Source organism: Coturnix japonica, chromosome 25, assembly GCF_054131305.1.
Source record: "Coturnix japonica strain WE chromosome 25, WE-NBRP24, whole genome shotgun sequence".
In the NCBI taxonomy this organism is placed as follows: domain Eukaryota; kingdom Metazoa; phylum Chordata; class Aves; order Galliformes; family Phasianidae; genus Coturnix; species Coturnix japonica.
In genome coordinates this window covers 3,316,434-3,326,935 of record NC_140687.1, presented here as the reverse complement: position 1 = coordinate 3,326,935, position 10,502 = coordinate 3,316,434, and the positions used below count along the sequence as shown (strand labels likewise).

Genomic DNA, 10,502 nt, shown 5'->3' with positions numbered 1-10,502 from the left:
ACTTCTAGCATCATTTTTGTTGTTGCATTTGGAGTTAGGGACGATTTTAGAATCAGGGTAAGGGTTAGGATTAGAGTTACATTGCTGGTTAATGCTGTTATCTTTACAGCTCCTGTGAGGGTTGGGGTCTGGGTCAGGTGTTTAAAAATGAAATGAAAAAAGAATTAAAAAAATATATTGAAAGCTTCAGATTTCCTTAATCTTTGTGGGAATCATATAATCTGCAACTCAGATCTACCTCTTCGTGCAGTGACTGCCTGTAAATTTGCTGGAGCCTAATATAATATGGCCTTGTGCTTTCCACTAACTCACCTTCATTTCATTTTCATTACATTTGCTTGGTAGTCAGATTTTGGTGTGTGGATATTTTAAAACAATCTGACTGACATTAGCAAAAAATTAAAAATAAAATTAAAAAAAATGCACAACAGCATCGTATCAATTTTTATAGATAAGATAAAGAAGAGCAGTTTCCCTTAGTTTTCTGTGCCTCTTTACTTTCTTACCCTCTCCCCTTGTGTGAGAAACTCTCAAAGTCAAAGATTTCTAGTTAGGCAAAGATGGCAGCGATAGCAGCAGTGCTTATTCATTATTGCAATACTGCGCGCACATCCCCTATTGGCAAGGGAGAAACTGCACACCAGTCAGTGAAATCAATTCTGTTCTGTGCCCTAAACCCACTGCAGGTGATGCTCTCATGGCTCTCATTGGTTGAGCATCTCAGGCTCACAGACTCCTCGAGACTGTGGCTAGGATTCATTTCCATAGAAGGTCAATTACCAACCTCTTGTTTTTAGGTCTGCCTTGTACTTTTCTGCGGACAGAGAAGGGCAATGTTTCCAAAAGTCACTACATTCATTCTGTCCTGTGCTGGGCTCTACCCACCCTGTATTTATCTTGTGCTTGTCTCAATTCTCCCCATGTCAGAATGCCCCCAGTCTGAACTTAATTCTGTTCAGCAACTTTCTTGGTGGAAAAACTACTTATACAGCTGTTTTACAAGAGGGTTATACATTCAGTTAGGGCCTACACTATGTACTGAAAATACTGGAAACTTCCACTGCAAAAACACAATCTACCTCTCCCATCTGTGCAGCCTTGCAGACCCAGAGCATGCCAGGTTATTTCTGCTTTCATAGCATTTGCATGCTGTAGGGTGAGCACAAGGTTCTGCTGCTTGATTCTTCTGCAAGAGCTGCCTACCGGCAAATGGTTGCAGGGATGGAGGATGTGACAGAAAGCATTTGTCTCCACAAGAGCAGAGTTACATTCAGTGCAGAGTGTGAGCGTCAGGTTGGTGTGGAAAAGCACTGACACGCTGGGGATGATGCAGTGCTCACATGTCTAACACTCACAGACATTACTGTCAGAAGGATGGTGCTGTGTTGTGCTTCTACCTTTGGCAGCCCCTGGAGAAATGCTATGGCACACAGAACACCTTTGTATTGCACTGACTGCTGCCATGCAGCATGGATTTAACACACCAAATCCAGAGGAGCATGACTGCATCTAACTGCCCTGAGAAAAACTACTGTAGCTGAAGAGATGAGGAGGCAGCTGCTCATCTGCAGAACAAGCAGTACTGCCAGACATTGGGCCAGGTGAGCACCTCCTGCTGCAGCGTGATGATGACAGGGCTGGAGATGATCTGCAAAGCCAGCTTAAAAGTGGGAGACGTGAGTCAACATGGCAGGAGGACAGAGGTGTTAGGGAGCAGCCAAGGCATCAAAGAGTATCAGAAGGCTTTGAAAAGTATCACAAAGTGACAGCCAGGAAGACTGGGATATATCATGAGCAGCAACCTGGATGCTAGAGATTATTTGCTCCCATACAAAATGGTAGAGATCTTGCTGCAGACATCCCAAAGCCAGGCAAAATGGGAACCCAGAGCTCTGCCTGCACGAACCCCACAGCCATAGCATTGCAAGCTGAGCTGCCTTGCTGTTTGTTGCATTCATCCCAATCCCTGTGATTGAAGACTCAGAATGCAGTCGAGGCGATGACTGAGCATGAGAGTGACTTTATTCAATAAAAGACAGGAGGGCTTGAGAGGTCAAGGGTGAAGATGGGACTCCTCTTGTCAAGATGAGAGTGGCTCAGAGCTGGTGCTGCTGCCTGGTGCCTGGGACTGGCAGCCTGACTCTAAGTCCCCATCTAAGATGCTCAGCTTCACCTCACTGATGCTGCCCTGCTCCTGCATGGTGGTGCTGCTGCTGGGACACTCGGGCTGTGCTTGGGATGGGCAGCACTGCAAAGGCGCTGGGTCACAATCCAGGCAGGTGACTGCTGTGTCTGGCAGGCTCAGGTCAGGAGCTTCAGCAGAGCCAGGAGATATGAGAGCATGAACGTGGATGAGCCCCTTGTGTCCATCACTGTTACCATGTGGAAGGCTGTCATCCGAATTGCAGCGATTCATGCTTAATAAGAACTCTCCATTGATGGAAAGACACTGCTTGGTTTGGATCTTTGGGGTTGACAAGGGCTCGAATCACCTAGGAAGGCATAGAAACACAAGGGTTAGTTTCAAACATTTGCAAGTTGAATCATGAAAGGTTGTTGATACTTGGTAATAGAGTGGCGGCAGGAAGAAGCAAGTAGGCTTGAAGCAGCATAGCCACTGTCTTGAAAGTGATCCTCATTCAGGTCCAGCTCGTGTGTTGTTTCACTGTAATCTGCTTCTTTGGGTCTACCTAGTGGGCAGCAACACTCGAGCTGTTACTGATATCATTGAAAAGAACTGGAGACAATTGTTCTATTCCTAAGAGCTTCAAGGTGCCTAGAAGCACAAATAGAAACCAGCAGTATTTCATCACTTCACCAAAAGGAAGGTCAAACACCTGAGCTGTGAAGAGCAGTTACAGAACCTATGCATAAGATCACACCAGACATACTTTGTTCTAACAACAGTTATGGCACATAGTCCATTTCCTTCAATATTCCCAAAATGAAATGATGTGGAGCATTACAGGGAAAGAAACACTGCACACAGACACTATGACCCTGATTAGACTCAAGCAGCAGACTTAAAACAAGTCAGAGTTTTTGATTCCAGGATATTTCAGGACCTATCGTGTGAAATTCAGTTACACAACAGTGCCTAGGTGCCTGCGTTTCAAGCAACTTTCAGATCACAGCCATGTAAAATAAAAACAAATTCAGTGCAGAAATAGCAAGCCTGTACCTTAATACTCATGAGATTATCCATTTTTTACTGCATTCTGACTAAGTTCTAAAACTTGCTCATCCCAGTTCACTTCAACAAGTTCCACCAGTTCAAGCAATGCAGTTCTGAGATCCGGTGTATGTTAGGCAGATAGAATTGAACAGTGCAGAAATAATCTCTGACAGCTTTAAGAGCTCTGTTCTGCTTACAAACTCTCAGTCCAAAACTATTCACAGTTTTAAGGAAATGAACACCTGAAGCAGTTGGATCATCTGCCATTTGCCGCATTCTGCTTCTTGGCATCATGATTAGCACAAAGGGTTTTCTGCTGTCCTGCAGAGATGGACAAAGTCCTGCTTACAAATGGACCAGGTTTCAGTGTACAGCAGAGTTTGTACCAGACTAACAAGCCACGTCATTCAATTCATGTGCTCAGGTTGTTATGCACTCCGAAAGGAAACAGAACTAACTGTTGGATTCTGAAGGCAATCTGTGGGGTCCTACATTACCTCCTGATTCTGGAAGAGGAAATTCTAATAGCAAATGCAGAACTTTGATCTTTGTAGACATGAGAAGACCTGGCATTTAGGAACATTCATTTCAGGGAAATCAAATGATGTGTCTATATTTTTACTACAGATAGTATAGGGAGCAGCCAGTTGAAGAACCAGATACAAAAAAATCCAGCCCATTGGCAGGAAAATACTTCTCCTTAAATTCTGTATGCTATCATGGTACAGAATTAGGCTACAGTGCCACATAGGCCAACCAAGCGTAGAACCAAATCCACAAAATACTGGTAGACAAAGCAGCAAAAACAGGGACAATATTCAGCAGACTGTGCTGTGGCCTTTCTACCCACAGCTCAGCATGTTCTGCCATCCGAAAAGCAAGGCCTCTTGTCAAGCTCAGCTATTTCCCTTCTCAGTGTATTCTAGCACCACTGATACCCACTGGTATCCTCCTGTAGAGTGCCATCATATTGTCATCATCCAAAGGAAAAACCCACACAGCAGAGCATACAGCACTACACCCATGCTCCAAATATCCGCCTGAAAAACAAAAAGACAAGCTTACAAACCTGAAGCACCTCAAATGGCTTCCTGACAGACTGGATTGTCTGCCCTTGCCAAAGCCCACATATAGCCCATGAAAAGCTGGCTCTTTCACTCAGGAAAAAGAGCCTTATCGTCCCAGAGAAAGCATATAACCCTCATTCAATTGCCCTTCCACTCAGCTTAGAGCACTACTAAAACCAGCATCTTCACCTTAGCTCATCACACTGCTGCACTTCCTTTTACAAGGATTTCACTGGCAAAAATGAAATCAAAGCCGTCACAAGGGATTTAGCACAGTTACGTGTTACTGGCTACGAGAGCTGTCAGCACAGTCACCTGTCTGGCTTTGCTGCTGTTCGGTTCTCTTTATGTAGAGGCACAACAAGGTTCAGACACAGTGCAGTTCTCACTTTGACTGTAAAGAAAAAGGAGGCTTGAAAAGCAGCGTGTGGAAAACAAAGAAACAAGAATTAGAACAACAGTGGGGCCATGGCACTTGTAGGAATTGCTCCGCCTTTAACAGCGATTCAAGAAGTACGAGGGCATCCCAAACCAGACCAGTTTGGACAGATTAACAACTGCAAGTAGTGGGTTCCAAAATTCCAGACATGAAATCAAAGCTGGAAAAACTCTTCACATTTTCATCTCTCAATTTTTAGTACATTGTGCATTACAACGGAAACAATTCTTCACATACAACTTGGAAGCTAAAGACAAGTCTGACAAAACAGACTGCACAGAAATGATGGATAATTAACAGAGCAAATTGCTCTTTCAAACACTTAGTAATAGAAAGAGATCTCTGAAGTTGCTGTTCTGTAGAGCCCCAAAGCAGTCGCTTGAGGCAGTTCAGGATTAGCCAGAGACAAACCAGCCAGCTGTGTGAACTGAGACCAATTGCACTTTTCTAGTCTGTGGCCACTGACAGCTTCTGAGAGCTACCAAGCGATGCAACCTAGCAGAATTCAGAAGGGAAACCAAGAGAGCCTACCTGAGCTCCACTGCCTTTAAATGCTCTGTGGAGAGGGAAGGGAAAGAGGGGAAAACAAACACCGCTCTACATCCCTCTGAGCCAACAGACACTTTGCCCTGGATTAGCTCTGGTGCTGCATAAGCTGGGCTTCCACAGCATGTGTTCAGGCGGTAATCAAGGCCTGCCTGGAATAACACAAAAAATAGAGAGAAACGTTTGCTTTAACAGAGTTTATGTCTTCTGGTCATAACACTTGAGAAGCCTCAGAGGCTTCTTCTCCTGTGCATATTTTCATTCATCTTAGAGTTTGCTTTCATTCAATGTGACCTCTCTAGGCAAATATTGTCTAAGACCATGAGCATCACATAAATGTGCAGATCTCAAGCTGCTCACTTATCTAGTACCCTTCGCATGATGCTTTATTTTCCTCAGCTGATCATCTAGATTTTGTCTGTTGATTGTGCAACAACAGCCTGTTGATCTCGATTACCTGTGAGAGGCTCTAACTTTGGCCAGGAAAAATCATTTGAGGATCAGTAATTATCTGGGACTCAGTAAGTCTTCCCATGCTTTCATAACAGCAGAGATACACACACACACAAACTCGTGGAACCCCACTGCTTTGCACAATCCTGTGCACACTCACGTGTGTCATGCACTGATTTCCCAGCCAGTCCTCATAGGGTCTCTTACTTAGGACGGGAGTGTAGGGGAGCAGCCAGAAGCTGTTTGCATTCCCTGCTGTCTGCTGGGCAGCTTTGCTGGAGATGCTTGGGTTGCTTTGTTTTTCCTTGGGAGGTGGGAAGGAGCTTTGGGTTGGAGGCACATCCCGTGCCAGAGCATCCCAATGGCACGTGTGGGGCACTGATCTGCAGCAGATGAAGGGGAGGAGGTCCCAGCACAGCTCTGCACCATGCTCTGCCACACTGGGCAGCTTGTTCCTGGCTCAGCAGCGTCATCAGACAAGAAGCAGGGAAGGAAATCAAGGATGGGGGGTACCATCAAACGCAGTTAGTGCATGCCTGTGCAAGACAAACAGACCCAGAGCTTGCAGGTTGTTCCTGCTTTTGTAGCATTTGTGTGCTGTAGCTGAGCAAAAGGTTCTGCTGCTTGAATCTTCTTCTGCAAGAGCCACCTACCGGTAAATGTCTGCGGGGATGTAGTCGGTGTGCACATCTGAAGCCATTTGAGAACCTAGTCGTTCTTGCTGCAGGACCCCTGTCTTCTGTTAAAAGCTGAACGGTCCCCAGAGCACCTGTTTCCATCAGCTACCACCATCCAAAGCAGCCAGCCTTCTTACAGTCACCTGGCCCAAACATCCCTTTTGCTCTACACTTGATTCCTGCAAGAGATGGGAGCTCGGCACGCACACCATCCTTCCAACACCCCATCCCTGCAGCAAGGGATCACAGCGCTGGCACAGCTGAAACAAAAAGGGTGTGCGAGTTTCCTGTTAGCACTCAGTGTGAACCAATCTACCACTGAGCAACACCGTGAGTCCCCACTCACCTCAGCACAGGTCAACCTGTAACCCCAACCTTCCCCTATCCATGTGCACACGCACACCCATTCACCACCCTGCCTGCTTTGCACACCCCCATGCACACTCTGCATCGTGTGCCCTCCTTTGCATTCACAGACGTGTGCAAACCATCCCTGGGAACACCTACGTGCCTACACCTTCCACAAACACCCCTTTGTGTGCACCTGTGTGCAACCCAACTCCTCAGCACACGCACGCGTTTGTGCCACCCTGGCCATGCACTCACCACGTGCCCTCCAGCAACCAAGGATTGCAGAGATGCTCCAGACTGTGCCAGAGATGGAATCTCAGAGTGCTGGGACATTATTGATCACTAAGGAAAACACTTGGAAGCATATTCAATCTGCAGAAGCTGTAATTACTGGGCACAGTTAGCTTTCCTATGGCTCAGCTGGAGGAGGCGGGTGCTCTCATACATCTGAGACACTCGCACAATGTTGGGATCATTCTGATGGAAACTATGTCTTCAGATATCATGGTTAAAACCATCCAAGATGATCATGCAGAGCCTTAGCTCTTGAGCAGCACTTCCTCCCCACCCTTCACTACTCCAAGCAGCTCCAACAAACTTCTCAGAAGAAATCCAGGCCAGCACAGACCTGGCAGACCAGAACCAAGTGCAGCTTGTGGGACGGCAGTGCCCACTCCTTGCTTCCACCCTGCTCCAGCAGGTTAAGGAGTCTGAGCCTCACTGGCCTTTGACAACTCAAGACTTTCAGCACCTCATGCCAACATTTCTCACTAAGATACACCTAAGGCATTGAATTCTCTTCTCACTACCTCCTCCCAGTCCTCCCCTAGGAACAGAAACAATTCAGATTCTACAGCAAACTACAGCATCTGCACTGCAAGAGCACACTGAACCACCTGCAACAATGAAACATGGTTTTGGAGAGTGGGTATGAAAACACACCTTTAGACAGCTGTCTCCCTGTAGCCAAAAGGAAACCAAGAAGGAAAAGTCCAGCCTGAAACATGCCCATGCTACTAGCCCAGGTTTTTCACAGTCAATGCAGAATCCATCCTGTTCTTGAGGTAACAAACGACCAGTGAGTCTCCCGTTGCTCCACCCCTTCTCCTTCAAAGCCTGAAAAAGAAAGAATAAACAAGCAGAAGAAACCCAGACGTACCTTTCCACACACAGAGCAGAAAGTGGAACAGCAGTTGTCTCCTTCCTGAGACATGGTGGGGAGCATCCCAGAGGAAGCCCAAGTTCTTTGCTTCTCTCCACAGGGACTTCAAGCACTCTTGGCAAGAGCTGCTTTGGTTCTTTCTTCAATTGCTTCCATCACCAGAATCTCCTTTGGAAAAGGAACCCGAATGAAAGAATCAGCAAATGAAAAAGAATGAGCAATAGCCACTTTACCAGCTTTCTTCTGACACTCAATTTAGACTCTTGACTCGGGCAAGGTCTTAAAATCAACTGGTTACAAGAACTGTCCCAAAATATATCCAGCTTCTGTACAGCTGCCATTCTTTCTGACAGCGAGTGTAATCACAGAATCATAGAATGGCCCGGGTTGGAAGGGACCTCAAGGATCATGAAGATCAATCACCTCCCTGTCCCTGCTGGCCATCCCCTCTTCTGATGGAGCCCAGGGGACCATTTGCTCTCTGAGCTGCAAGAGCACGCTGATGGCTCACGTTCTGTTTTTCATCCACCAGGACCCCCAGGTCCTTCTCTGCGGGGCTTCTCTTAAGGACTGCTCCTCCCAGTCTGTAGAAATGCCTGGGATTCCTCCAGCCCAAGTGCAAAACCTTGCACTTTGCTGTGTTCAACCTCATTAGATTCACGTAGGCCAACCTCTCGGTTGAGCTCCCTCTGAATGGCATCCCTTCCTTCCACTGCGTCAGCCGCACCACTCAGCAAACAGCAGAAGGTGCACTCCATTGCATCATTGGTGTCTCTGATAACCATGTAAAAAAGCACTGGTCCCAAGACAGACTCCTGGATGACACCACTTGTTATCGGCCTCCACCTGGACATAGAACCATGAATCACCACCCTCTGTCTGTGGCCTTTCAACCAATCCCTTATCCACCAGGTGGTCCACCTGTCAAATCCACATCCCTCCAGTTTAGAGATAAGGATGTGGTGGAGGGCAATGTCAAAGATCTTGCTCAAGTCCAGGTCAATGACATCTGTTACCTTCCTTTTGTCCACAAATGCCGTCACTCCATCATAGAAGGCCACCAGACTGGTTAGGCATGGCCTTCCCCTGCTAAAGCCACGCTGCCTGTCTTGGATCACATGCTCATTTCTTATGTGATCAAGCATGTCTTTGAGGCAGATCTGTTCTTCACCATCTACATCAGTTACACATTTGAATCAAATAATTGGTGTTCCTGTCACCAAGAAAACCTCTTTGTCTTCTACTCCTGCTGCACTTCTGTGCTTTCATCAGAAGCAAAGGAAGAGACCACCTCCTAGATCCAAATTTTAAGAAACCAACACCCAATAGGTGTCATCTGAAGTAAAATAGCAGAGAAATTAAGATGACTCTTCTGCATCCAGCTTGGATCACTCCCTCACTCAGGCACACCACCATCAGATCAAGGAGATGCTGCCTTCAGCTTAGAGACTGTATGGGAAATCACAGCTTGAACCTCTGATTAATCAGCTGAGGCAAGTATTGGGTCAGCTGCGGGAGCACAGGTGAGAGTAATCTAGCTGTGCTCCCAGAAGGGGTGGACCTCGACTCAACCTCCTCTGAGACCTCATTTAAAGGCTGACCACCACTGAGACAGCATGTCTTAGAGATTGCTCCCTAGTTGAGGCTGCCTCAGCTTTCTAGTCAAGGTATCGATATTGGTGAGTTTCCCTTTGCTAATAACCTTAGGCTATTTACCACCATCTTGGTTAATATCTTTTTATTAACCACCCTTACAGAGACCATAAGGGTTTGGGCTTCCAAACTCTCAGCAAGCATTTGGATCAGCCAGCTTCCTGCCGAGGAGCCCCCTGCATCACTGCTGCCTATTCTGGTACCGGACCCGCAGATGCTTCAGAGCTCATTAGCAGGGACTTCCTTCCTCCCCTCAGCAGCTGCTCCTGCACTCACCTTCATTCCTACTCAGATACCGGCCGCTTCCAGCACCAGCTGACCTGCAAGACACAGAAAGGAAAGGTGGGAGTCATGCAAACGCACAAGCCCAAGGCTGTGTCACCACCACACATGGCAGCCTCGGGAAGTCAGCTGAAACTACAGCCTTTGTCAGAATGGAAACAGGCACCGTCAATTAAGTGTGACCTCTGAACTCATTGCCACCATCAGAAATAGGCACTGAAATCGCTCACTTCACTGCAGCTGGTTAACTCCAAATTCTTTTGCTTTTGGGAAAATGCGGACACGGAATTGAAGGACACCAGAAAAACGACATCTACTTCATTGTAGGTGGTTAAGCTTGGAAGCAGGACTTGAGCAAGAAATGCTTCTCAGCTCCTTGAAAGGCACTAATCCTGACCTCTGCCACAGGTGGCTGAGTGACACAAAAGTTGAGCTGCCCATTCAGAAGCACATGGAGCAGGCCATGGAGCGGTTACATACCAACACATGAACAGGCACTTTCCCATTGGAAGGGAAATCCCTTCTCCCTGCCATGCCATGCCCACACCGCTCCTCAGGGCTGCACTGACAGCACAGACAGAATTGAAACATCTTTTGTCATCATTGTGGTTTTTCACAGACCCAGACAATGAGATACTGGGTTGCTGTGTGGGTTCCCAGGCGGCACTGCCATTTCCAAGCCATTGCTTCCTAGGGG

At 46.9% G+C, this 10,502-nt stretch overlaps 1 long non-coding RNA gene across 1 annotated transcript; it reads right to left on the bottom strand.

Annotated features, from left to right (window-relative positions):
* Positions 1–2,249: 2,249 nt before the first annotated feature.
* LOC146756836 (uncharacterized) lies at positions 2,250–9,927 on the bottom strand. The gene is made up of 3 exons (XR_014937158.1): positions 9,800–9,927; positions 7,868–8,038; positions 2,250–2,492 (listed from the first exon to the last, which is right to left on the bottom strand). It is a non-coding gene; the product is annotated as an uncharacterized LOC146756836 (long non-coding RNA).
* Between the last annotated feature and the right edge of the window lie 575 nt (positions 9,928–10,502).